General features: G+C 42.6%; 1 protein-coding gene across 1 annotated transcript in view; it reads left to right on the top strand.

Annotated features, from left to right (window-relative positions):
- The first annotated feature begins 15984 nt into the window (after positions 1 to 15984).
- The window catches only part of LOC124582178 (alpha-mannosidase 2), a 199248-nt gene continuing 187697 nt past the window's right edge, over positions 15985 to 27535 (top strand). The window contains exon 1 of the mRNA XM_047131307.1: positions 15985 to 16285. The gene's annotated coding sequence lies outside the window, so the exon portion shown is untranslated. The remainder of the gene's footprint in view (positions 16286 to 27535) is intronic.

The raw sequence follows: 27535 nt of genomic DNA, 5'->3' as shown, positions 1-27535 counted from the left end.
GAACTGTGCCATTATTTCGGCGACACACAATGATAGAAGTGCAAGGCTGAAGATAAATTAAAGTGCAGGACACAGCGCCCAGGAGAAACAGCAGCATCCTACAGTCAAGACACCTTGGAGCTGTGTAAAATAGTGGATCCTAGAATGGAGGAGGAAGATAAAGTTGCACATCTCATGAAGTATGTTGCTGAGGACATGTATCAATCCCTACTCTTGAAGGAGGTTTTGACAGCAGACGACTTCATAAAATGGTGCCAGTATATCGAGACAATGCATCTAAAAAGAATTACATGCAAGAAGTTTGAATGGCTTCCAAATGTCGTATTGATGTCTGTGATGGAGGAAGAAACTGATTTCACAATTGTTTTTCGTCAGATAGTGAGAGAGGAAGTTCAGCAAGCACTTGGAATGCACTGCGAGCAAATAACAGAGACGCATCAAGAGGTCATAGGGGAGGAAGTGGAACAGACATTGAACCCAAATTCCCGTCCTTCATTTCCCTTTCAAACGGTAAAAAAGTCGAGATCAAGGTGAAGTTATGTTCCTACAATGCCGCATGAGGAACCTGTTAGGGCACCAAGGAAGACTGATGTCTGGGTGGACCCAGGATAACCAAACAGAATGTTTCCGCTGCGGACGACCAGGACATGTGGTGCGCTATTGTCGATAAAGGCAGCAGATATCTGATGATGCCCACACCAGAAGACAGCAGACCGATCTTAGCCAATGCCAACTCCGGGATGATGAAGGTGAACTAGAAAATGTTGGTGCAGGACTACGTAGGTCACCATCGCCGCAAGCTAGCCACTGGTGAGGACGCTCCCTAACATGCCAATCTAGGTCTTCATCGCTGTTTAGAAGCTCCAGCCAATCACCTAGCTGCCGCAACCTGGAAAACTAAAGGGTGCGACCTTCCTTGGAAGTAAGGCTGCCAAAGAGAAAAATCCTCCACCGTCAATCACTACAAAAATGATAGGAAACTACGTCGATATCCTCATTGATAGCCGACCAGCCCAAGCTCTTGTGGACTCTGGAGCATCACATTCAGTCATTTTGGAGACGTACTGTCGCCAGTTGTAGAAAACTGTGTTCGTTGACGACAAAAGATCTCTGCTGAAGATTGCTAATGGGATATATGTAAAACCTACAGGAAGATGTGTCATTCGTGTGAGTATAAGTGACCATACACAGCCCTTAGAATTCATCATCTTACAAGAATGTAGTCATGACGTCATTCTTGGAAGGGATGTTTTGAAAGCTTGTCAGGCAATTATAGATTGTGGTTGCTCGAAGATTATGCTAGACAATATGAGATACTGTGGACAGGATCATGCGCATCCGAGTGTGTGGAGACTATGTGTGCTGGATGAAGTGATCATTCCTGCAGTCAGCGCTAGAAAGGTAGCTGTCATGTGTCATGCCATGCATCAACCCATGGATCTTTTGGTGGAATGTAAGAGAAACATACCACTGAAGAATAACTTGGTCAGCCTAGCCTCTGTCGTCTCGTTTAAGAATGGATTTGGTGAACTGTGGATAGTTAACTGTTGCCGAGAACCCCAGATCCTTCCAAGACGCATGTGTGTAGCAAACACTGAACCGTTAATTGCAGAACAGCTGAGCGTCATAGAAACCTCCCATGCCGAGCCTGTGGGCGAAATTAGCGCTACTACTACGAGACAAGATCTTCTAGCTCGACTATCACCAGATCTCACTAAGGAACAACCGAAGAAGCTACTTGCCATTCTTCAAGAGCTCTCGGAATACTTCAATCCACAGGTGAAGAGCAAATTAGACAAATCGATGGTGAAGCATCGGATTAGCACTGGAGACCATCAACTAATAAGCCAGAGAGCATACCGTGTGTCAGCAATGGGAAGTCAAATAATTCGCAACGAGGTAGAGAAAATGATGAAGAATGACACCATTCAGCCTTCGCAGAGCCCATGGTCGTCAGCAGTGGTTCTCGTCAGGAAGAAGAATGGCAGTTGGCGCTTTTGTGTTGATTACAGGGAGTTTACTAAGATAACTAAAAAGGATGGTTACCCTCTTCCACAAATTGACAGTACACTAGATTGTCTGAAGGGGGCTAAGTTTTTCTCAGCCATGGACATGTACTCGGGATACTGTCAAATCGAAGTAGATGAGACTGATCGTGAGAAAACTGCATTCATCACTCCTGAGGGCCTGTATGAGTTTAAGGTAATGCTGTTTGGTTAGTGTACTGCACCAGAAACTTTTGAACGAATGCTGGATAATTTTCTAAGGCACCTGAAGTGGACAATGTGTCTTTGTTATTTAGATGACATTGTAGTGTTCTCAGAGACATTTGGTGAACACATGAAAAGACTGAGGGCTGTTCTTTAGTGTCTCTAACAAGCCGGACCAAAACTTAATCCAAGAAAGTGTCTCTTTGGAGCAAAAGAAATCGAAATACTTGAGCACCTGGTGTTAAACGAATTTGTGCGGCCAGACCCAGAAAAGATGAGAGCTATACCGGAATGTCCTATTGCTAAAAGTATGAGAGATGTGAGAAGCTTCCTCAGATTGTGTTCTTATTACCGCCATTTTATCAAAGAATTTTGTATCAAAGTCAAGCCACTCCAAGAGTTGATAAAAGCCGATGCTAAATTTATCTGGGGTGGTGCTCAACAAGATTCTTTCGATGTACTGCGGAAAGCTCTGACGACTGACCCTGTACTTGGTCTGTATGATGAGAGAGCACCTACAGAACTACACACACATGCCAATGGGTATGTGATTGTTGCTGTTCTGGTGCAGATTTTGGGATGGAAAAGAGAAGGCTATAGCCTCTGCTTGCAGGACAGAAGCTGAGAGAAACTACTCAACTACAGAAAGAGAATGTCTTGCTGTGATCTGGGCCATGTGCAGATTTCGACAGTATCTCTATGGAAGGCCATTCACAGTTGTTACAGACAATCATTCACTTTGTTGGTTGACAGGTCTTAAGGATCCAACAGGAAGACTTGCCAGGTGGGCACTATGTCTTCAAGAGTATGACATTACCATAGTGTATAAAAGTGGAAGGAAACACCAAGATGCCAACTGTCTCTCAAGAAACCCTGTGCAAGACCATCAAGACATTGATGAAGATAGTGATTATCTCGCTGCACTCCAGGATCTCTCTGCTGAGCAGTAGAAGGACGCCAAGATATCTCAAATTATGTTTGCCTTAAATCGGTCAGAGGATGTGAAAGGACAATTTAAGGTAGTTAATGGACTACTTTGCAAGAAAACGTTTGAGCCGTTTGGAAAGACGTGGCTACCAGTGAATCCTAAAAACATGTCCTTAGATGTTCAACAGAAATTCCATGACACACCTGAGGCCAGACATTTAGGATTTTTTAAGACATTATGTGTTGCATTGTCAAGAGTGCCAGAGGAGAAATATAGTTCCTCAGAAACCACCTGGCCGACTCATACCAATTCCACCAGCCGAAACTCCTTTCCAGCGTGTTGGGATTGACCTCCTCGGACGATTTCCAACGTCTGCAAGTGGCAATAGATGGATTATTGTTTGCACTGATTATCTGACGCACTATGCCATTACAAAAGGCTTGAAAACAGCCGAAGCATTCGAGGTAGCCACATTCATCGTAGAAGACATTGTATTAAAACACGGTGCCCCAAGGTCGTTAATTGCGGATTGAGGTAAAGTTTTTCAATCGAATCTTGTGACAGAGATAAACTGTCTGTGTAACGTTACTCATCACATGACGACTGCCTATCATCCGCAAACTAACAGGCTTACTGAACACCTTAATAAGACCTTGGTCGACATGCTATCAATGTTCATCAATGTTGAGCAGAGCAACTGGGATGAGGTGCTACCTTTCGTGACGTTTGCCTACAATACCCCCAACAAGACACAACAGGATTTATGACTTTTTTGCGGTGCATGGGCGTGAGGCGACGACGACGATGGACACTGTGTTTTCGTTACATCCTGATGTCGTGGCCGATGACTACATCGGACATGTGTTAGCCAGAACTGAGGAAGCTTGGCAGTTAGCTCGACTCTGCACACTGCAGGCTCAGGAAAACGATCGCCAAAGGTATGACGCGAGCCACCACCCTGTTGTCTACCAGCCTGGTGACCTCGTCTGGATCTTACCTCCTGTTCTGAAGGTTGGTCTCTCTAGGAAGGTCCTCAGGAGCTACTTTGGACCTTATAAGGTTGTAAGACAGTTGTCTAATGTTACTTATGAAGTTGAAGATTTCGACCCCAACACAAGACAACGAAAGAGCAGAGATATAGTCCACGTCCTTCGAATGAATCCCTATAACGATCCTGCAACCCAGGGTAAATTCGAAGCTCCAGTGACAGGTAACAAACGGAAAGGTAATGAAGAACATAGCAGCAAGGGAAGTTCTAAGATCACCGCCAGGGCGAACATCAGTCATCGGCAGTTGGAGTATGCAGGACCAATGACTCGTTCCCGGAGTAGGAGGACGTAACACCGAGATGCTGTTCTCTTAAGGAGGAAGCAATGTCACAGAAGATGCCGAGTTGTGCAGTCGCTGTAGTGTAGTGGGTATGATACTAGATTAATTGGCGGCTCATAGGTATAGAATCTGGGTGTTCACAAATTTTTAAATTCACATCAATATGAGAGTGCGAAATTAATACGGATCTGCTGTGTAACAGTTATGCTTAACATATTTGTGCAGCTTCAGCCACTGTCAATAATAATATGTGTACCACATCTAAAAAAAGGAAGAGCTCTTTTTGTGGAGTTCTGTTGTTTTGTACATAATTAAGTACAGATTATGGCAAGGACGAAATAATGTTTAAGCTTTCTCTACTCTCCATTTCAAATTTTTGTGAGTGGGTGTTTTCACACTTTTCTTTTTTTTCGGCCAAATGTACAAGATACCTAGGTCATGTATTAGTTAACGAATTGACCATTGGGCTGAAAATCAGTCATTTTTACGTTCCACCCAAACAAGATCTTGCTCTTACTAACAATTATTTGCTAAATGTTCGCTTGTAGTTATGCTTATTTAATTTTGTCGCTTTCTCAGACAATGGATCTAGTCTCAAAAGCCCTATCTTCTATGCAACTAAATTTTCCTGTTAATTTTCTTTTCCATTAGCGCTTAATATGACATAGACCGCAGTGGGCTCAGCTTGCAGTTTGAAATCGATAAAACTGTTTTTCTCAAAAGGAGAGAATGTAGTTCAGGCTGTTCAACAAGCAGAAGTTCTATTCAGTGAGAGGCAAGAGTGACACAGCAGCTGTCTATACCAATTTAACCTGGGACAGCACGCTAAACATGCGTGCTCTAAACATTCATGGGTTCTATAACTCTAGTGGAAACTAAAAAGTGTAATATTAAAACACTACCTACTAATAATGTACAGGGTGTCTCATAAAGACGTCTGTGAGAGCTTCACGCCGCGCGGGATTAGCCGAGCGATGCCGGCACGGTAACTCAGAGTGTTCGGCCAGAGGGCTAGCTGCCATCTGTAATAAAAAAAACTGGGTTAATGGATCAACGACGAACTGAAACGGGTGTCTTGCGACGTCCGCCCCGAGCTGATACAACGATCAAAAACGAACAAAACGAGATTTAAAAAAAAGCGGTCTAAGGCGCTGCAGTCATAGACTGTGCGGCTGGTCCCGGTGGGGTGGAGGTTCGAGTCCTCCCTCGGGCATGGGTGTGTGTGTTTGTTCACAGGTCAAGTGGCGCACTTGCCGGGTGTTGCCACTGCATCCGCGGTTGTCATTTCGACTAGTTCTCGGACCCAAGTACTTCGCGTGTGCAACCTACACTGTGCGACTGAATGTACTGGTGTTTTCTTTTGAGTTTTTTTTTTTTTGTCAGGTTTAATCGCTTCAAATATTTTTGCTAGACGTTATTATTGCAACTGCTCCAAGTCTGGCGCTTTTTGTGACTGCATGTTGCTCCGCCCAATCCTCAGACAGAAACATTGTGCATATGTCTTCCATACTATGCGACTGACTGTGTAGGTATTTTGTTTTGAGTTTCCTGCTGAGTTCCATTCGTTATGGTATACACCTGCGAAGGATCAACGAGTGTTTCTTGTGTTGAACAGTGCAAAAACAGAACCATGTGGGCTGAAATTCACACGAAAATTTCTCAGTGTGCATGTTCCATATGATTCCGCAATAAAGGCCCGTCCACACGTTACGATCTGTCTGCGCAAATGTCTGCGCACATCACATCTGCGCAGACAGATCGTTGCGTGTGTACAGAAGATTTGCACCAACCTGAGGTGTGCGCAAACCTGGAAGTTGAAGTTGGAGGTTTGAGCGAAACCTCTCAAATCTGTGGGTTCAAACCACATCTGCGCAGACAAGTTGGAGCGTGTGGACAGGAGATTGCCGCAAATCTGGCGCGAAACAGCTGTTTGCTCAGTCTAGTGTTTGCGTGCACAGGGCATTAAATTGGCTGATACTCGTCAGTGTTCTCAAGAATTTGTAAGTGAATTCATTGAAATATGTAGAAACCACCAATGTTTGTGGAAGATTAAAAGTAAAGAATATAGTGACCGAGACAAAAAGACTGCAGCATACAATGCTCTAATTGAGTTATCCAAAGTTCAGAAATCTAGATCTGGTGTAGGAGTAGATCAAGTATACCAGCCAACGTTATGGTATTTTGATCTGCTTGGCTTTCTTAGTGATCAAGAAACGCTAAGACCAAGCAGGAGTACAACTGAAGATGAAATTGGAGTGTCAATGTTACCGCCAGCCGTTCATGAGGAGAAATTGCCCTTCTTATACAAGTATTTTTTCTCATAATATGAAGGGTTACAAGCTTTAAGAGATAATTATAAGTTTCGACATCCATCCGCAAATAATTTCGCCAGTCGTTAGGTTCGTGCTGCAACTCTCTCAGTAAATTTACGTGAGAAAACTGCTTTCGCTATAGCAGCCACTGTCTACACCATTTTGCCCGCTTTCTCTGTTTCCCGCGGTTGGTCCGAATGTTTTTTGCAACACAAGTTGCGAACACAGACCACAACAGAACTTCCTCCATTTCTATATTTCAAAATAACTGAATTAAATGTTTGACGTTTACGGGGAGCGTAGTCGCTTGCCACTGATATTTCTTTTCTACACCGACAGATGGCGGGCGAGTAGTAGATTGGGGTTTGTGTCGTGTGAACACACCACATTTGCAACGATCTTTTGCATGTACAGACATCTGCACCGATGTATGCGCAGACAGATCGTTGCGTGTGGACCGGGCTTAAGCAGATTAGCGAAGAAATTTCAAGAGACTGGATCTGTGTTACACAAACGAAGGCCTAGGGAAGCTAGGGCTTAAACCAAAAATAAAGTAGACGAGGTAGGTGAGGCCTTGGAAAGAAGCCTGAAAAAATTTCCGTGCCATTTGGCACTTCAGACAGGTGTGTCGAGAGCGTCTGCTTACAGAGCTGTGCACAAACTGAAATTGAAACCACACAAAATAACGGTAGAACATCAAGTAAGGAACTTAGATACTGTTGCTCGATATCGTTACTGTCACTGGCTGTTACAGCCTATGCACGATGGAGAAGTTCTCCTAAGATGCTTGTTTTCTGATGAAGCATGCCTGCATTTGTCAGGCTACGCAAATTCTCAGAAAAATCGACGATGGAGCTCCGAAAATCCACGTGAATTACAACAACCTTTGCATGATGTGAAAACAGGAGTGTGGTGTGTATTTAGTGCAAGACAAAATATTGGACAAATCTTTTTCCATAAAATGACATGTTCTGCCAGCTATATGAACAATATGCTGCATACTTTTTGTCGAGAACTAACACCTAACGAAAAGATGTATGATTATTTTATGAAGGATAATGCATCGCCAATGGATCTATGACAGCCGTACGAAGTGTGTTTGATGACAGGATAGTTGACAAGCCTCCTCGTTGTCCACATCCAAATCCATGTGATTTTTATCTTTGGGGAATGTTAAAATACAGAGAGTATGCAACCAGCCCCACACGCTTGAAGAGTCGGAAGTCAGGGTTTAGCTACTCATTTCCCAGATTAAGGCAGCCGAAATTCATTGAATATTTGCTAATGTGTTTAGGAACTGTCATGATTCTCTTACGACAGAGGGTAATCATTTTGATCACCTAGTATAAATGAAGGTAAGCTTAAGTTAATCAGATGGCAGCGTTGTGTATGCTTAACTCAAGGGAAGCGCGCTCGCGGCCGACTGACACCAGAGTCGGGCGCGGCGGCAGCCAGCGGTTGCGTTGGCGACAGCCAGTGACAGTGCCTCGCGACCTGTGGACCCCTCAGAGCATCTTCCGTGAGATACTCTGTACTATGTTATGTTCCACAGCGAAATCAGCTATTGGCTTTTACCTTTGAGACAGGCTGTTCTGCAAGCTGAAGAAATGTGCATTTTGTGCAAAAGAAAGCAAAAGAGGGTTATTACCTGAAGGGTAAAAACTGATCGTGATAAACCAACTTTTTCCAGATTAGTATTTCTGACTGTTTTCAGCCAATATATTTTCACCTGCCTCATTCACACAAAGAGAATCATGAGACCTAAAAGTTCATCAACACAAAACATACAATAAAGACAGACAAACCAAGCTGTTGACTAACAAAGACACAGGACAGCTTCAAGGATATTCAGTCATTACCAGTAGAGCACTTTAGAGAAAAGTTCTGTGTAAATTAAAAGAGCAGCCTTTGTACAAAACTGAAAAATACTTGTCTCATGTAACTGAGCTGCAACTCATTGCCACGAAAACAGCAGTAACTTTACGATTTGACTGTTTTCTAGTATGTTTTTATAGTTGACTTATTATTATAAGATATAGGTACATTGTTATCTAGTTCTAAACTGTAATATGTTCTGTAGTGTCCATTTTAGTATCATTGTATTCAGCGCTGTTTTTTTCTGGGGGAACGCTGGAGGATGCGTACCCCTAAACTTTTTCGTGGACGAAGTAATTTTTCTACGATGTTGAAAACTTGGAAGAGTGCCAAAGATTTATTTCACGGACGTAAATTTTTTATTTCATTTTTTTGTCTTAGTAATTGCAATACGAACGATACCAGTGCAGTTTTTGGTGGGAAAATCGATGTCATTGACCGTTTCAAGCATTTCGAAGCTGCTGCAACCTTTCTCGACAACTGAATCGCTGGCAGCCAGTTCGACAAGCATATAGTGCCCTCGCCCGCTAATAGTGGGCGATGGTAGTGCTAAACAGATATGCGTATGCTCAAACTGCATGCTTCATTTGAGGTGATGTAAACTGAAGTGTTCGATACCACATTCTCTTGTATGTTTGTGTGTTTCTCGATATTGCCTGCTTCATTTGAGCTGTAGTAAAGTCAACTCAAGAGCGCTATACCTTTTTTTTTGTACTTCGACATGTTGATGACTTCATGGCTAAAAGCAGATGAGTGGTAGCCCATGCTTCACTTATAACTAATTTTCGCTGCACTATATCCCATGTCGGAGTACCTTCAAACTTTTTTTTTAGAAAAAAAGCACTGATTGTGTTCATTTTATTGTAGTACTATTACGGTAATTTTGACACTGTCTGTCCAGCCATAGATAGTGAATGATCTGGAATTGGTAATAAACGGTGATTACCTCACTGCGTTTATCAAACAAACCCTAAATTTCTTTTATGCGTTAAAGAAGTGTAAATTGTTTTATACTCACAGTAGAGCCCAGTACATTTACACAGTTACTTGATGGAAAACCAGTGGTGTACTACTTTGTGAATTCTGCAATCCATAGACCTACATTTAAATATAGGGCACAAGCTAATGGCAGACATGAGCAATTTAGTCTTATCTCTGATGTGCTATCTATTTTCAGTCATATGTCAAATGAAAATTTATTCTTATAGAACAATCAAATGAATAGTAGGCCTAAAAGCGAACATTTTAAATTCTTAGGACTACAGATAGATGAAATGCTTTGTCGAAGTAATGATTCAGAATCTTGTGCAGAAACTGAGCAGCTCTATTCCTATCACCACTATGACAGTAATCCTCAGTTATATACATTGACATGTGTAAAATCATTTGCTTAAGGCCCGTCCACACGCAACGATCTGTCTGCGCAAATGTCTGCGCACATCACATCTGCGCAGACAGATCGTTGCGTGTGAACAGAAGATTTGCACCAACCTGAGGTGTGTGCAAACCTGGAAGTTGGAGTTGGAGGTTTGAGCGAAACCTCTCAAATCTGTCGGTTCAAACCACATCTGCGCAGACAAGTTGGAGCGTGTGGACAGGAGATCGTCGCAAATCTGGCGCGAAACAGCTGTTTGCTCAGTCTAGTGTTTGCGTGCACAGGGCATTAAATTGGCTGATACTCGTCAGTGTTCTCAAGAATTTGTAAGTGAATTCATTGAAATATGTAGAAACCACCAATGTTTGTGGAAGATTAAAAGTAAAGAATATAGTGACCGAGACAAAAAGACTGCAGCATACAATGCTCTAATTGAGTTATCCAAAGTTCAGAAATCTAGATCTGGTGTAGGAGTAGATCAAGTATACCAGCCAACGTTATGGTATTTTGATCTGCTTGGCTTTCTTAGTGATCAAGAAACGCTAAGACCAAGCAGGAGTACAATTGAAGATGAAATTGGAGTGTCAATGTTACCGCCAGCCGTTCATGAGGAGAAATTGCCCTTCTTATACAAGTATTTTTTCTCATAATATGAAGGGTTACAAGCTTTAAGAGATAATTATAAGTTTCGACATCCATCCGCAAATAATTTCGCCAGTCGTTAGGTTCGTGCTGCAACTCTCTCAGTAAATTTACGTGAGAAAACTGCTTTCGCTATAGCAGCCACTGTCTACACCATTTTGCCCGCTTTCTCTGTTTCCCGCGGTTGGTCCGAATGTTTTTTGCAACACAAGTTGCGAACACAGACCACAACAGAACTTCCTCCATTTCTATATTTCAAAATAACTGAATTAAATGTTTGACATTTACGGGGAGCGTAGTCGCTTGCCACTGATATTTCTTTTCTACACCGACAGATGGCGGGCGAGTAGTAGATTGGGGTTTGTGTCGTGTGAACACACCACATTTGCAGCGATCTTTTGCATGTACAGACATCTGCACCGATGTATGCGCAGACAGATCGTTGCGTGTGGACCGGGCTTAAGCAGATTAGCGAAGAAATTTCAAGAGACTGGATCTGTGTTACACAAACGAAGGCCTAGGGAAGCTAGGGCTTAAACCAAAAATAAAGTAGACGAGGTAGGTGAGGCCTCGGAAAGAAGCCTGAGAAATCTCCGTGCCATTTGGCACTTCAGACAGGTATGTCGAGAGCGTCTGCTTACAGAGCTGTGCACAAACTGAAATTGAAACCACACAAAATTACGGTAGAACATCAAGTAAGGAACTTAGATACTGTTGCTCGATATCGTTACTGTCACTGGCTGTTACAGCCTATGCACGATGGAGAAGTTCTCCTAAGATGCTTGTTTTCTGATGAAGCATGCCTGCATTTGTCAGGCTACGCAAATTCTCAGAAAAATCGACGATGGAGCTCCGAAAATCCACGTGAATTACAACAACCTTTGCATGATGTGAAAACAGGAGTGTGGTGTGTATTTAGTGCAAGACAAAGTATTGGACAAATCTTTTTCCATAAAATGACATGTTCTGCCAGCTATGTGAACAATATGCTGCATACTTTTTGTCGAGAACTAACACCTAACGAAAAGATGTATGATTATTTTATGAAGGATAATGCATCGCCAATGCATCTATGACAGCCGTACGAAGTGTGTTTGATGACAGGATAGTTGACAAGCCTCCTCGTTGTCCACATCCAAATCCATGTGATTTTTATCTTTGGGGAATGTTAAAATACAGAGAGTATGCAACCAGCCCCACACGCTTGAAGAGTCGGAAGTCAGGGTTTAGCTACTCATTTCCCAGATTAAGGCAGCCGAAATTCATTGAATATTTGCTAATGTGTTTAGGAACTGTCATGATTCTCTTACGACAGAGGGTAATCATTTTGATCACCTAGTATAAATGAAGGTAAGCTTAAGTTAATCAGATGGCAGCGTTGTGTATGCTTAACTCAAGGGAAGCGCGCTCGCGGCCGACTGACACCAGAGTCGGGCGCGGCGGCAGCCAGCGGTTGCGTTGGCGACAGCCAGTGACAGTGCCTCGCGACCTGTGGACCCCTCAGAGCATCTTCCGTGAGATACTCTGTACTATGTTATGTTCCACAGCGAAATCAGCTATTGGCTTTTACCTTTGAGACAGGCTGTTCTGCAAGCTGAAGAAATGTGCATTTTGTGCAAAAGAAAGCAAAAGAGGGTTATTACCTGAAGGGTAAAAACTGATCGTGATAAACCAACTTTTTCCAGATTAGTATTTCTGACTGTTTTCAGCCAATATATTTTCACCTGCCTCATTCACACAAAGAGAATCATGAGACCTAAAAGTTCATCAACACAAAACATACAATAAAGACAGACAAACCAAGCTGTTGACTAACAAAGACACAGGACAGCTTCAAGGATATTCAGTCATTACCAGTAGAGCACTTTAGAGAAAAGTTCTGTGTAAATTAAAAGAGCAGCCTTTGTACAAAACTGAAAAATACTTGTCTCATGTAACTGAGCTGCAACTCATTGCCACGAAAACAGCAGTAACTTTACGATTTGACTGTTTTCTAGTATGTTTTTATAGTTGACTTATTATTATAAGATATAGGTACATTGTTATCTAGTTCTAAACTGTAATATGTTCTGTAGTGTCCATTTTAGTATCATTGTATTCAGCGCTGTTTTTTTCTGGGGGAACGCTGGAGGATGCGTACCCCTAAACTTTTTCGTGGACGAAGTAATTTTTCTACGATGTTGAAAACTTGGAAGAGTGCCAAAGATTTATTTCACGGACGTAAATTTTTTATTTCATTTTTTTGTCTTAGTAATTGCAATACGAACGATACCAGTGCAGTCTTTGGTGGGAATATCGATGTCATTGACCGTTTCAAGCATTTCGAAGCTGCTGCAACCTTTCTCGACAACTGAATCGCTGGCAGCCAGTTCGACAAGCATGTAGTGCCCTCGCCCGCTAATAGTGGGCGATGGTAGTGCTAAACAGATATGCGTATGCTCAAACTGCATGCTTCATTTGAGGTGATGTAAACTGAAGTGTTCGATACCACATTCTCTTGTATGTTTGTGTGTTTCTCGATATTGCCTGCTTCATTTGAGCTGTAGTAAAGTCAACTCAAGAGCGCTATACCTTTTTTTTTTGTACTTCGACATGTTGATGACTTCATGGCTAAAAGCAGATGAGTGGTAGCCCATGCTTCACTTATAACTAATTTTCGCTGCACTATATCCCATGTCGGAGTACCTTCAAACTTTTTTTTTAGAAAAAAAGCACTGATTGTGTTCATTTTATTGTAGTACTATTACGGTAATTTTGACACTGTCTGTCCAGCCATAGATAGTGAATGATCTGGAATTGGTAATAAACGGTGATTACCTCACTGCGTTTATCAAACAAACCCTAAATTTCTTTTATGCGTTAAAGAAGTGTAAATTGTTTTATACTCACAGTAGAGCCCAGTACATTTACACAGTTACTTGATGGAAAACCAGTGGTGTACTACTTTGTGAATTCTGCAATCCATAGACCTACATTTAAATATAGGGCACAAGCTAATGGCAGACATGAGCAATTTAGTCTTATCTCTGATGTGCTATCTATTTTCAGTCATATGTCAAATGAAAATTTATTCTTATAGAACAATCAAATGAATAGTAGGCCTAAAAGCGAACATTTTAAATTCTTAGGACTACAGATAGATGAAATGCTTTGTCGAAGTAATGATTCAGAATCTTGTGCAGAAACTGAGCAGCTCTATTCCTATCACCACTATGACAGTAATCCTCAGTTATATACATTGACATGTGTAAAATCATTTGCTAAAGGCCCGTCCACACGCAACGATCTGTCTGCGCAAATGTCTGCGCACATCACATCTGCGCAGACAGATCGTTGCGTGTGAACAGAAGATTTGCACCAACCTGAGGTGTGTGCAAACCTGGAAGTTGGAGTTGGAGGTTTGAGCGAAACCTCTCAAATCTGTCGGTTCAAACCACATCTGCGCAGACAAGTTGGAGCGTGTGGACAGGAGATCGTCGCAAATCTGGCGCGAAACAGCTGTTTGCTCAGTCTAGTGTTTGCGTGCACAGGGCATTAAATTGGCTGATACTCGTCAGTGTTCTCAAGAGTTTGTAAGTGAATTCATTGAAATATGTAGAAACCACCCATGTTTGTGGAAGATTAAAAGTAAAGAATATAGTGACCGAGACAAAAAGACAGCAGCATACAATGCTCTAATTGAAAAATTGCGGGCAGTTGGCGCCTCGGCAAACAGAGAAACGGTAATAAAAAAATAATTTCGTTGCGAACTGGCGAAATTATTTGCGGATTGATGTCGAAACTTATAATTATCTCTTAAAGCATGTAACCCCTCATATTATGAGAAAAATACTTGTATGAGAAGGGAAATTTCTCCTCATGAACGCCTGGCAGTAAAATTAAGATTCCTAGCAACAGGAAGGAGATACAATGATTTGGAATTTTCATCTGCAATATCGAAACAAGCATTGAGTGAAATAATACCCAACACATGTGAAGCTATTTACGCTTTCCTGAAAGATGAGTTCATGAAGGCAAGTCAAGTAAATTAGTCTGTCAGCGAACTGTTTACCGAAAAGAGTTATCCAAAGTTCAGAAATCTAGAAGATCTGGTGTAGGAGTAGATCAAGTATACCAGCCAACGTTATGGTATTTTGATCTACTTGGCTTTCTTAGTGATCAAGAAACGCCAAGACCAAGCAGGAGTACAATTGAAGATGAAATTGGAGTGCCAATGTGCGAGGAAATGCAACACGAGGTTATGTAAAACAAAACAGGTTCGCCCTGCAACTCTCGCAGTAAATTTACGTGACAAAACTGCTTTCGCTTTAGCAGCCACTGTCTGCACCATTTTGACCGCTTTCTCTGTTTCTTGCGGTTGGTCTGAATGTTTTTTGCAACACAAGTTGCGAACACAGACCACAACAGAACTTCCTCCATTTCTATTTTTCAAAATAACTGAATTAAATTTTGACGTTTTCGGGGAGCGTAGTCGCTTGCCACTGATATTTCTTTTCTACACCGACAGATGGCGGGCGAGTAGTAGATTGGGGTTTGTGTCGTGTGAACACACCACATTTGCAGCGATCTTTTGCATGTACAGACATCTGCGCCGATGTCTGCGCAGACAGATCGTTGCGTGTGGACCGGGCTTTACTGGAACTTTCATTGTTATTATTTCCTGCAGTGGGGCCTATCTGTGCATTAACAGAGAATACCTGTAGCATATGAAAGGGCAGAAAAAGATCTATTACGACGATTTGTGAAATGCTCAATAGTTCGTGAGTCTGAACAGGCTACCGGGATGTACTACCATACTATTTGTAGCTAATATTAGAGGCTCGATTCAAAAGAAGTCTACGTAACAAGGCGTACTTAGGGCTCAGTTTTTCCATAGTAGAGTTCCTCGCAGTAGTTTATATTCCTTTGCCGAAATGTGTTACAAGAGTCCTACTGTTCACAAGTTTTTTAAATTTCTTGTTCGCTCTTCGAGGAAGGAACCTTAACTAACGTGGTTCGACGATAGGTGTGGGAAAATAATAGTGAAATATATTATGACCAAATTTCTTTAGGACAGCATTGCTAACTCACTTGTTGAAGCAACGCAAGATTTTCAGTTTATTATGACAATGAATAGACAACGTAGCAAAGTGTGCGGAAGTGAAATGAAAATGGAAATTGAAAAAGTCGTGGCAGATACTTTGAATACAGTGGGATCTATAGAATAAAAAATATAATATTTTGTTCCAATGACTTTTATTGTAATCTTGCAGGTTAGCATTCAAGTTTTGAAATCCCCATCGTTGGTAATACTTTGCCGAGCGGTATCTCGAGACAAAACACGGTCGATTTACGTCTGCTTTGTTGATATACTAAATGCGTGTCAAGTGTATAGAAATAACAATAAAAAAATGAACTCTGTGATATATAGTTAAAAACTGGAGATAAATTGTGACAAATAAGAGTAAATTCTTAGCGATAAACACTAGTGACATCCGTTGTGAACTGACGTGTCCGATAATGGCTTTTCGAGGCAACTGAAGCTGTCAAGCGTTGAATGTTTTTTCTGATACGCGTTTATAACGCGGAGCGCTTTTTGAGCCTTCTAAAGTATTTGCAACGTTTACTTGAAATAGTAAGTAAATTTCTTGTTTTTTTCCCCTCTCTTATTTTCGTAATGAAATTTTCTTCGCTTTAGTAATTGGAAATAGCTGTTAGTGTCTCATATTTAATAATTGTTGAACTTACACCTGCGTAAATGACAATAGTGCGTTGTATTTAGGAACTTGTCAGTGTCTCTAAATTTTGTCATTAGCAAAAATGTGTCATTATTTTGTATTCCGAGCGTTATTTACATGATGTCGGTACTAAATGTGGTATCAGTTGGTAACAACTAATAGTTATCGATGTTTTAAGTTAATGTACAAATTGATATTTCAGAGTAGTAAGAAGAAAATGCATGATTTTATTCGGCGTGAAATCTCTGTAACAATCTGTCAAATTTGCTCCGATAGCAAATATTCTTCGTTTATTTGCCAAACACTGTCATTTAGCAATGAAAGGGACGATTTTTTCGTCGGTATTGTAGTGTATTTCCTAGCGTACCCATGTTGTTTTAGCGTCTCTCAACATTTTCTGCAGTACTGTTGAAATTATATAATGGCGCGAGTTTTCGCTGACTAATGAGATAGATCTCATTAATTCGCTCATTGGAGCTTATTTTTCAACTATAATAGTAAATCTTAAGTATGGCATCGGTTCGGAGTCACGCAAGCCGTACTAGCAGGACAACATTAAAATTCATTGTTGACAGTCCTAACCTGTTTTCTGTTGCATTAGTAAAGTATTTAAAAATAACAGCTTTTATGCAAACATTCCCACAGCAAAAAGTCTGTGGTCATCGAAGAGATCTGATTACACAAGCCTATGTGTTGTAAAATCTTGTTTGTAGAACAGTAAGCCTAATGAGTAGTATAGTTTTTGGATTGTAATGCCAAGGTAATTAAAATGAGAATGTGTGCATGTGACCACAGAGAAGAGAAGAAATAGACACAGTTGTAATGTACATTCTGAAATCTTAAATATGAATATTGAAAGTATTTGATGCATTTTTAATAACTTTGGAAGAGATGGAAAACTCCACTATATGATGTACATCTGTCAGCATGCTGTTTCTCTCTTTTTTTTTTTTTTTTAACTGCTTAAAGTTTACTACTAAACATAGTTATTCCAGTGCTCATGTCTATTGTATAGCATGTAGCAGGGGGTACAGTATGTAACAGCATTATTACTTTGCCTTACTATTTCACTTCCAAGTGGTGGCAGTTGAGAATGATTAGCTGTTTGCTTCTATGTATGAACTTAACACTTTGGTTCCATTGTTGTCATTGTATGGGATAGATGGTAATGTATTTCACGACCACTTATGTATCACACGTCTCTGAAATTTTCAAATTATACTGTGTGTGATGTACATAAAATTTCGACATTTTCAACCATTTCTCACTGGGGCAATTTCAACATATAGTTGACATTCTCAATGTGATCAACTAAATCTCTGACACACTAATGAAATGTACAGTTCTTCTTTGTACCTCCTCTATTTTGTCTGTTAACCTATAAATAATCACTGACAAAATAGCACCACTCCAGAATGAGTTGGCTGAGGGTTTTGTAAATATTCATTCAGTTAATCTTCCCTGCCATCTATTTCCCCATCTAGTTAAACTAATATCGTAAATAAATATGGATGTGACATCCAAGTATTTAACTGTTTGGCAGTTGTAGATGATAGTCTTATATAGTAAAGTTGGGTCTAGCAAGTAACGTGAGCCATTATTATATTTGTAAGCATGGCGACATGTGTTATGTAAATGGCATATGGGATGTTTTTCTTTGTGTGCTTATGTTGTAGAAGTTAGTACTGTCTTGTTTATAATATGTAATTTATTTCTTGCTTGTGGCTTATATTTTGTTCTTCACTGTATGGTTCTTACAGAGTGACCCGTTGAGGAGAATAATGTTTTGAATTTTATTATATATTAAATCTGTATATTTTGTTTTGTGTATGAGATCGTGATGACAGCCAGAACTGTGGCTTAGCCTGAGATCTAGGTTGGGTTGTGACTTCGAATGAGAGTGTCATGCCAAAAATATGTTTTTATTATTTTTTATCACACACTGACCTGTACTGCAGCTGAATCTAGGTTAGGTTGAAGTAACAGTTTTATTTTGAGTTGGCAAAACCAAAGAATTGATCACGACTTTTTTTTTTTAATATACATTTCACAATCCATTGTTACGTTCACAATCCTGACCAAAACCACTACTTTCCCACTGTAATCTTACAGCTGCAAGTTTTTGTTGTCTTGAAATATGTGCATAACAAGACTATTGACAATCCAAATTCCCTACTCCCGTCATGTTAGTTTACCTGATTTTGTCTCGCTAATATATTTGTGTTACTAGTGATGTTAACTGTACGTCATTTCTTAAGGCTTATATGTCTGCCATGTTAATGCTGTCATTGGTCTCTCAGGTGGTATCACATTGCTAACTAATCCCATGTCGAAACTATTATAATATTTCTCATACACATATATTCATAATTGGCAGTTTGCCTTTTGCACCATGGTTGTCTTACATTTTACATTTCGTATGTCTTCCATTTTACAGTAATTACCTGCCAATTCTCTATCTAAGTCGATACTCTGCAGACCACTGACAGCTGCATGAAATATGGTAGGGTACTTCCATTATGCTTCATATTAGGGTTTCTTCCATTCCTTTTGCTTGTGGAGTGTGGAAAGAATATTACTTAAATACTACTATGCATGGTGTGATTAGTCAAATATTGTTTTCTCAGTTCCAATGGGATTAGTACACAGGTTGTTTTTTAGTGTATTCTTAAATTCCTCATGTAATACTGGTTAATGAAACTTTGTAAGTAGACCTTCATGTAAGTAGACCTTCACAGGATAGTTTGTGTATGTTTTTTAGGGTACATTAGTTTAGATCTCTCTCTCTCTCTCTCTCTCTCTCTCTCTCTCTCTCTCTCTCTCTCTCTCTCTCTCTCTCCCCCCCCCCCTTGATGTTCTCCCAACAGTCAGACAAACTTGACTGCTCATGTTGCCCCTCTTTGTATACATTCTGTATCCCCTCTTAGTCTTATTTAGTATGAGTCTCATACACTTAAGAAATATTCTAGAATTGGGCATGAAAATTTTTTTGTTAGCGTTCTTCTTCATAGATTTGTCGCATTTTCCTAGTATCCTACCAGTGAACCAGCAAGGTGTTACGTTGGGCGGTGTAGGTGAGGTGAACTTGAAAGATTCAAGGGGAAGTGGAGGGCTCTGGGTAGAAGGCAGAAAGGGGAGAAAGACGTAGTACCAGAGAAAACTTAACTCTGGTGCTCACTGAGATAACAATGTGTTATATATGGAGATGGAGTGGACAAGTTTTGGTGTGGAGATAAAAACAGTTAATACACTCTGAGGAATATGAAGGGTAATCATAAAGTTTTAACTGTCACGTCAGAAAACGAATTATTTTTTTATTTGTTTTCAGGTACATGTCTTGTCTTCAGTATTGATACACACTGACAACCCAGAGCCACAGTAACACAATACACTATTAATTGAGCTAAAACGAATTTCACAGCTGTTTGAGAAAGCAGAGTGCTGTGCGGTAATTTGTTTTAGCAGTAGCAAAAATGTTGCAGCTATGCCAGGCCAGTTGAGAATATTGAAGAAGTAATATGGATTGGCTGTGCACAGTTGCAGTATTTTGCAAAAATGTTGCAGCTATGCCAGGCCAGTTGAGACTATTAAAGAAGTAATCTGGATTGGCTTTACACAGTTGCAATATTTTGCTACTGCTGAAAACGAATTAGCACATGGCACTTCTCTTCATCAATGACCTGTGACATTGGCTCTGTTACCAGCATGCTGCAGTTCTGTGGCACTGGGATTTCAGTATGTACCAATACTGCCGACATGTACCTGCAAACAAACAAAAAATTCATTACTTTCTTTTGAAGTGGTGATTAAAACCTTTATCGCTGTCCTTCACATAAACCTGCATAACAATGAGACCAGAGTGTATTAGAGGAGAGAGGAGTAAGAAACTGAATCGGAGAGGGTGGGACAAGAAAAGAATAGTTGCATAGATGGATGTTTGCAGGGGGAGTTTGAGTCTATTGGTACTATAGAAGTGTATTATATGATGGAATGCAGTTTCTAGCTACACAATTCAGAGTAGCTTGTGTTAATTGGTACTGCTTTTAGGAAATATGATATACGATTGACATGAATGATGTATAGTTTACGAGATAGGCACATGAAGCAGTGCTTTCACGTGTGTGTTTGAATCAGATGTAATGATTGCGACAAGAAGTTGGAAATAGATGTGGCTTAGAGACAGATCAGACTGTCTTGAAGGTTGTTTGGGCCATGGAATAACACTTTTTGCAAAGTGGGAAGGAGTTGGTGGCAGATATTTCTCAACTCAAGTCATGGTGACAGATAATCTTCATAATACTGAGTTATGGGATAAGCTGGACACACTACTTTGTGGTTGGCTAGTGAGTATAGTTAGAGTTTTAGGAGTAGAAGGGAATACAGTGTAAAAGATCCAGTTGTAAACTAGGCTTGGGACTGTAGCTTCTCAGTGTACACGTGCAGGTGCTGAAATCGTGTAAGAGACAGTTTTGATTGAAGAAGAAGATTGGTTATTTATCAAATTAGCATCACAACACAGATTGTGGAGGAGGTGCGAATATTCAGGACGAATGAGAATGACAAGTCTAGGTCCTGAGTTTGCAATATGAAACCAGGGTATCTGCTGTCAGGAAGGGATTCCTGTTTGTGGCCTTTTTAGTTGTAGGTGAGAAAATAAGTGTTATCTATGTAAGAGTTGAAGTAGGTTTGAAGTCTGCAGAATATTAGGAGTGTTAGTTTGCAGTGGCAACCAGGTCCTGGCAGATGTCATTACACAGATTGTTTGTGTGAACAGTTACAAACAGGATGCCGAGTGGTAATGGGGTGCAAAATGTGTAGAGGCAGTGTAGGAAATGCTTGGTGTGTTGATGGTGGAATTAAGTTGTGGGAAATAAATTGAAGGTGTTATATTTCAAAGAGGAAATTTGTGAGACTGGTCATAATTGGAGGTTATGTTGGACTACTGGAATGAATTCATGCAGCAACAGTTACAAACAGGATGCCGAGTGGTAATGGGGTGCAAAATGTGTAGAGGCAGTGTAGGAAATGCTTGGTGTGTTGATGGTGGAATTAAGTTGTGGGAAATAAATTGAAGGTGTTATATTTCAAAGAGGAAATTTACGAGACTGGTCATAATTGGAGGTTATGTTGGACTACTGGAATGAATTCATGCAGCAAGATGTGTAGATACAGGTGTCTCACTGTTGCTGAAGACACTTTCCATAGAAATATTATGGAAAACCCAGGTATGACACCTGTTTTATGCACTACCTAGCACATCCTGTTGCAGTTCCTTCACTAGGATATCCCATTTCCTCAGTGGCTGAACTATATGTAATAGCAGTCACACCAGATGTCCTAACTCCAGCACAATAAAAGACACTGTTGTGGGAAACCAACAGCTATTTAATCAGGTTGTGGCACAGTACATTTTAGTGAGGTTTACAAGACTGTCAGCCGGTGACAGTGCATGGCAGGGGTTCTGGCTATTGGCGGCAGGCTATTGAAGCACCGTCCCTGGTTGGCAGCCTCAAGTGGTGACTTGGAGCAGCCAAATGGCATGATACTCATTACACAGACTGTTTGTGTGAACAGTTACAAACAGGATGCCGAGCAGTAATGGGGTGCAAAATGTGTAAAGGCAGTGTAGGAAATGCTTGGTGTGTTGATGGTGGAATTAAGTTGTGGTAAATAAATTGCCCCGGTAGTGATGGTGGAGGTGTACTAATGAGTGGGTTACTACATCAGATATGAAATTTAATGAAAGAAGTACATGCTTTTTTGTGCAGTTATGGCACTAACGAACTGTTCATCCATATAAAATGAAAGTTGACCGTTCAGAAGTAGAAAATACTGCTGATCACAGTATGGTCAACTTAAGTGGCACTTCATGACCGATACTATAGATGTGTTAACCTCTTCCTCCATCCCTTTCCAGTTCAGATTCTGGAATATTTACTTTCCCTTATTTTGTGAAAGAATTTCAGAAGGCTGTGTTTAGTGAAAGAATTTCCGAAGGTTTTGTTTAGCAACAAGGGGGTAACCCTTGCAGGTTTGGGGGTTAGAATAGGCCCGAGGTATTCCTGCCCGTCATAAGAGGCAACTGAAAGGAGTCTCACACATTGTGGCCTTTATGTGGTGGTCCCCTATCAGGTTTGACCTCCATTTTTCTAAATTTTCTCGAAGAATGAGCCAATTGGGGAAGGGCGCCTTACGTGGTGCATCGTGTCCATCATGCGCTGAGACCTCTCACATCATCCTTTGTCAATGTGGATCTGCACTTCTGCTCATTCTCCAGCTGTTGGACGAGGTCACCCTCCTGGATGCATTTTCCTCCATCCTGTATGCAGTATCGCTTTCTGCACTGTCAATGATAATTGACTTTGTAGCTCATTTGCACCTGATACCCAGCACTGTAGCCAGTCCGTTGTGGTGGGGCTGCCATGTACCCTGTTGGTTGGAGCTCCCTGACCACAAAGGGATCACTCTGCTGATGCCTGTGCCGTTAACTCCCCACATATGCTAAGGAGTAGATGCCCATCCCCTGGGGAATTGGGACTCCCGGCAACCCCTGCGGACCTGGGGGTTAGAATAGGCCTGAGGTATTCCTGCCTGTCATAAGAGGCAACTGAAAGGAGCCTCACACCTTTTGGCCTTTATGTGATGGTCCCTTGTAGGGTTTGACCTCCTTGTTTCAAAATTTTCCCAAAGAGCGAGCCGATCGGGGAAGGGTGCCCTACATGGTGCGTCTATCGGGCATTGAGATCTTTAGCCCACTTTCTCATCGTGACATTGCAGTCCTGCTCATCCTCCATCCCTTGAGTGAGGACGTGGTGTGTTTTCTGCGCCGACGATGACCATGGAATTCTTTGCACCTGATATCCAGCACGGTAGCCAGTCCGTTGTGGTGGGGCCAAAATATACCCTGTTGGTTGTAGCCCCCTGACTACAGAGGGATCGCTTTGCTGATGCCTGCACCGTTAACTCCTCACCTATGCCAAGGTGTAGATGCCTGTCACCCTGGAGCACTGGGACTCCCGGCAATGGCCATCCTGCCAGGTGGCCTTTGGTGCAACTGGGTGGCGCCTGTGGGGAGGGCCCCTGGTCAAAGTGGGTGGCATCAGGGTGGATGACCTGCGATGAAGCAGACCACATCATCACTTGCTGGTGATCAAATGCCAGCAGTCTCTAAGCGTTCCAAGTCTCAGTACACTGCAAGGAAGTATGATCCTAAATCGTTCCCCTCCCTGGCCACACCATGGGAGGAACATCAGGTTAAGGATGGCAGCAAACCTTATTCGCTCCGGTACCTCGTATGGATGAGAGGTGATGGGGACTCCTTTGTCTCGATGAAGCCTCAGTTTTTCGTAGAGCATTTAGAGGACAAGTTTGGGGAGGTGGAGGACTTGTCCAAAATGTGGTCAGGGTCAGTCTTGATAAAATGGCATCCCTTGCCCAGTCACAGGCATTACTTGCTTGTGACAAACTGGGGGATGTTTCCGTTATCCTCACATGGCCCAGGTATTATATTCCACAGGGACCTTCTTTTGCAGCCTGACGACGAGCTGGCCACCAATTTAGAGCGACGAGGAGTTCATTTTGTCCGGCACATCCATCGAGGTCTGAGGGATAATCAAGTTGCCACCGGTGCCTTCATCTTGGCCTTCGAGGGTGACACATTGCTCGGGAAGGTCTACCGCTGTGATATCAAGCCATATATCTTTCCCCCAATGTGGTGCTTTAATTGCTGGAAGTTCGGCCATATGTCTTCCGGCTGTACTTCCAGCATCATATGTTGAGATTGTGGACATCCATCCCATCCCAATACTCCATGTGCCCTGCCTCCCATCTGTGTCAACTGCGGAGAGCATCATTACCCTTGCTCACCAGACTGCAGGATTTTACAGGGAGAAAGGAAAATCATGGAATACAAGATGCTGGATTGACCGACTTACACTGAGGCCAATAGGAAATTTGAGCATCTACATCCTGTGGCTGCAACCTCTTCTTATGCCGCCACTACGAGAACAGTTATAACACCATCAGTTCCGTGAGTTTCAGTCGGCTCTCAGAGCCAGAAGACTACACCTGCCCCTTTGATGGTGGGGGACACTTTCCTCCCTGTTGCTCCCGCACCACCTACCTTGGAAGCACTGTACCCCAACCATCGGGGGGCGCTAGTCCCCACTTCTCAGCTGGAGAAGCGTAAGTCTTCTTCGGCTTATCTCGCTAGGAAGGGGTACCTTGGGTCACTCCTATCCCGGGTTTCTGCCAGTGGGAAAGATGACACCTGCCAGTGGCTGAAGTGCCCAAAAGCAGCTGGTCGTAGGGCTTCACGATCATCCTCAACCCTGTAGACTGAATCAGTGAAGCCTTCCCATCCAGAAAAACCCAAGGATCAGTGAGAGAAATCCAGAAAGAAGACCCTCAAGACAAAGGGAGTTGAGGTGGTACCCACACCACCGCTACCTACAAGCTCTGCATCTGAGGATGAGGTGAAGATTCGGGTGTCCGCAATATTACAAGAACCATAGCAAATATAATTGTGTCAGGTGGAGTTCACATTTATGTCCTGAGCTCAGTATGTAGTGTAGTGTACCTGTGCCCCTTCAAACTCCTCTTGAAGCTGTGGCTGTGAGGAAATGGCTGACACAGGAAATAACTGTCTGCAACGTATATCTCCCTCCAGATGGTGTGGTATCCCTGAGGATGAGGTGAAGATTCGGGTGTCCGCAATATTACAAGAACCATAGCAAATATAATTGTGTCAGGTGGAGTTCACATTTATGTCCTGAGCTCAGTATGTAGTGTAGTGTACCTGTGCCCCTTCAAACTCCTCTTGAAGCTGTGGCTGTGAGGAAATGGCTGACACAGGAAATAACTGTCTGCAACGTATATCTCCCTCCAGATGGTGTGGTATCCCTGAATGTATTGACTGCACTGACTGATCAGCTCCCTAAACCTTTCCCACTTTTGGTAGATTGTAACGACCTTAACCTGTTGCGGGGTAACACCATGCTTGCTGACCATGACAGAGTCGTCGAAAATTTACTGTCCCAACTCGACCTCTTCCTCTTAAATACTTGGGCCGCCACGTATTTCAGTGTGGCTCATGGTATTACTTGGCCATTGATTTATCAATTTGCAGCCCAAGACTCCTCCCATCTATCCATTGGAGAGGACATGACAACCTGTGTGGTAGTGACCACTTCCCCATCTTCCTGTCACTCCCCTGGGCTTTAAACAAGGCAGACTGGGCAGCCTTCACCTCTGCTGTCACCATTGAGTCTCCCCCACGTGGTACCATCGATGTTGTGATTGAGCAGGTCACTACAACAATAATTTCTGCGGTGGAAAACGCGATCCGGTACTCTCTAGGGTGCCCCTGGGCTTTAAACAAGGCAGACTGGGTAGCCTTCACCTCTGCTGTCACCATTGAGTCTCCCCCATGTGGTGCCATTGATGTTGTGATTGAGCAGGTCACTACAACAATAATTTCTGTGGTGGAAAACGTGATCCGTCATTCTCTAGGGTGTCCCCGGCGAAAGGCAGTCCCTTGGTGGTCGCCGGAAGTTGCTGAGGCAATTAAAGAGCATCTGTGAGCTCTACAGCAACATAAGCAGCACCCTTCCCTAGAGCTCCTAACAGCCTTTAAGCGGCTCAGTGCCTGCGTTCGCCTGCTTATAGAACACCGGAAACAGGAATGTTGGGAGAGGTATGTGCCGGCTACTGGGTGCCATAAGTCACCTTCCCAAGTCTGGACAAAGATCAGACGTCTTTTTGGGTACCAGGCACCAACAGGTGTACCTGGCATTGACATCAATGGCGTGCTGTGTAATGATGCAAACATGATTGCCGAGCACTTTGCTGAACACTATGCTTGAGCCTCTGCATCAAAGAACTACCCCCCCAGCCTTTCGCACCCTACAGCAGACGGAAAGGAAAGTCCTTTTGTTCACTACACACCACAGTGAACCCTGTGATACCCCATTTACAGAGTGGGAGCTCCTCAGCACCCTTTCACATTGCCCTGACACAGCTCCTGGGCTGGATCGGATACACAGTCAGATGATTAAACATCTCTGATCTGACTACATGCGATATCTCCTTATCACCTTCAATCGGATCTGTTGTGATAGTGTCTTTCCATCACAATGGCGGGAGAGCACCATCATTTCCATGCTAAGATCTGGTAAAAATCTGCTTGATGTGGGTAGCTGTCAGCCCATCAGCCTGACCAACGTTCTCTGTAAGCTGCTGGGACGTATGGTGTGTCGGCGGTTGAGTTGCGTCCTGGAGTCATGTGGCCTACTAGCTCCATGTCAGGGCGGCTTCCGCCAGGGTCGCTCTACCACTGATAATCTTGTGTCCCTCAAGTGTGCCATCCGAACAGCCTTTTCCAGGCGCCAACACCTAGTTGCTGTCTTTTTTGACTTACGTAAAGCATTCGACGCGACCTGGCGATATCATATCCTTGCCACATTGTATGAGTGGAGTCTCCGGGGCCCACTCCCAATTTTTATCCAAAACTTCATGTTGCTCCGTACTATCCGTGTCCAAGTTGGTGCCCCCCCCCCCCTCCCCCCCCCCCCCCCCCCCCCCCCCCCCCCCCCTATTCAGGAGAATGGCGTTTCACAGGATTCCGTATTGAGTGTATCTCTATTTTTACTGGCCATTAACGGCCTAGCAGCAGCTGTAGTGCTGTCGGTCTCCCCTTCTTTGTATGCAGATGACTTCTGCATTTTGTTTTGCTCCTCCATTACTGGTATTGCTGAGTAGCGCCAACATGGAGCCATTCACAAGGCACAGTCATGGGCTCTAGCTCATGGCTTCCAGTTATCAGCCGCGAAGTCATGTGCCATGCAGTTCTGCCGGTGTCGTACCGTTCATCTGGAACCTGAACTTACTTTAATGATGATCCACTCATGCTACTGGAGATATATCGATTTTTAGGACTGGTTTTCGTCGCCTTGTGACTTGAGCTTTTAGCACGGGTCTGGTGATCAGTGTCCTCGTGGAGGCTGGAGTCTCTCCATTGATGGTTAGGCATGCACAACTGCTCGCCAGTTACGTTGCACATGTTCATAGTTCTCCTATACATCCGAATTACCGTCTCCTTTTCCCAACCACGGCGGTTCATCTCTCGCATCGGTGGCCCAGTCAAGGCT

This window comes from Schistocerca americana, chromosome 1 (assembly GCF_021461395.2).
Source record: "Schistocerca americana isolate TAMUIC-IGC-003095 chromosome 1, iqSchAmer2.1, whole genome shotgun sequence".
Lineage (NCBI taxonomy): Eukaryota > Metazoa > Arthropoda > Insecta > Orthoptera > Acrididae > Schistocerca > Schistocerca americana.
The sequence above is the reverse complement of the archived record's forward strand: the minus strand, read 5'-3'. Positions and strand labels throughout refer to the sequence as shown.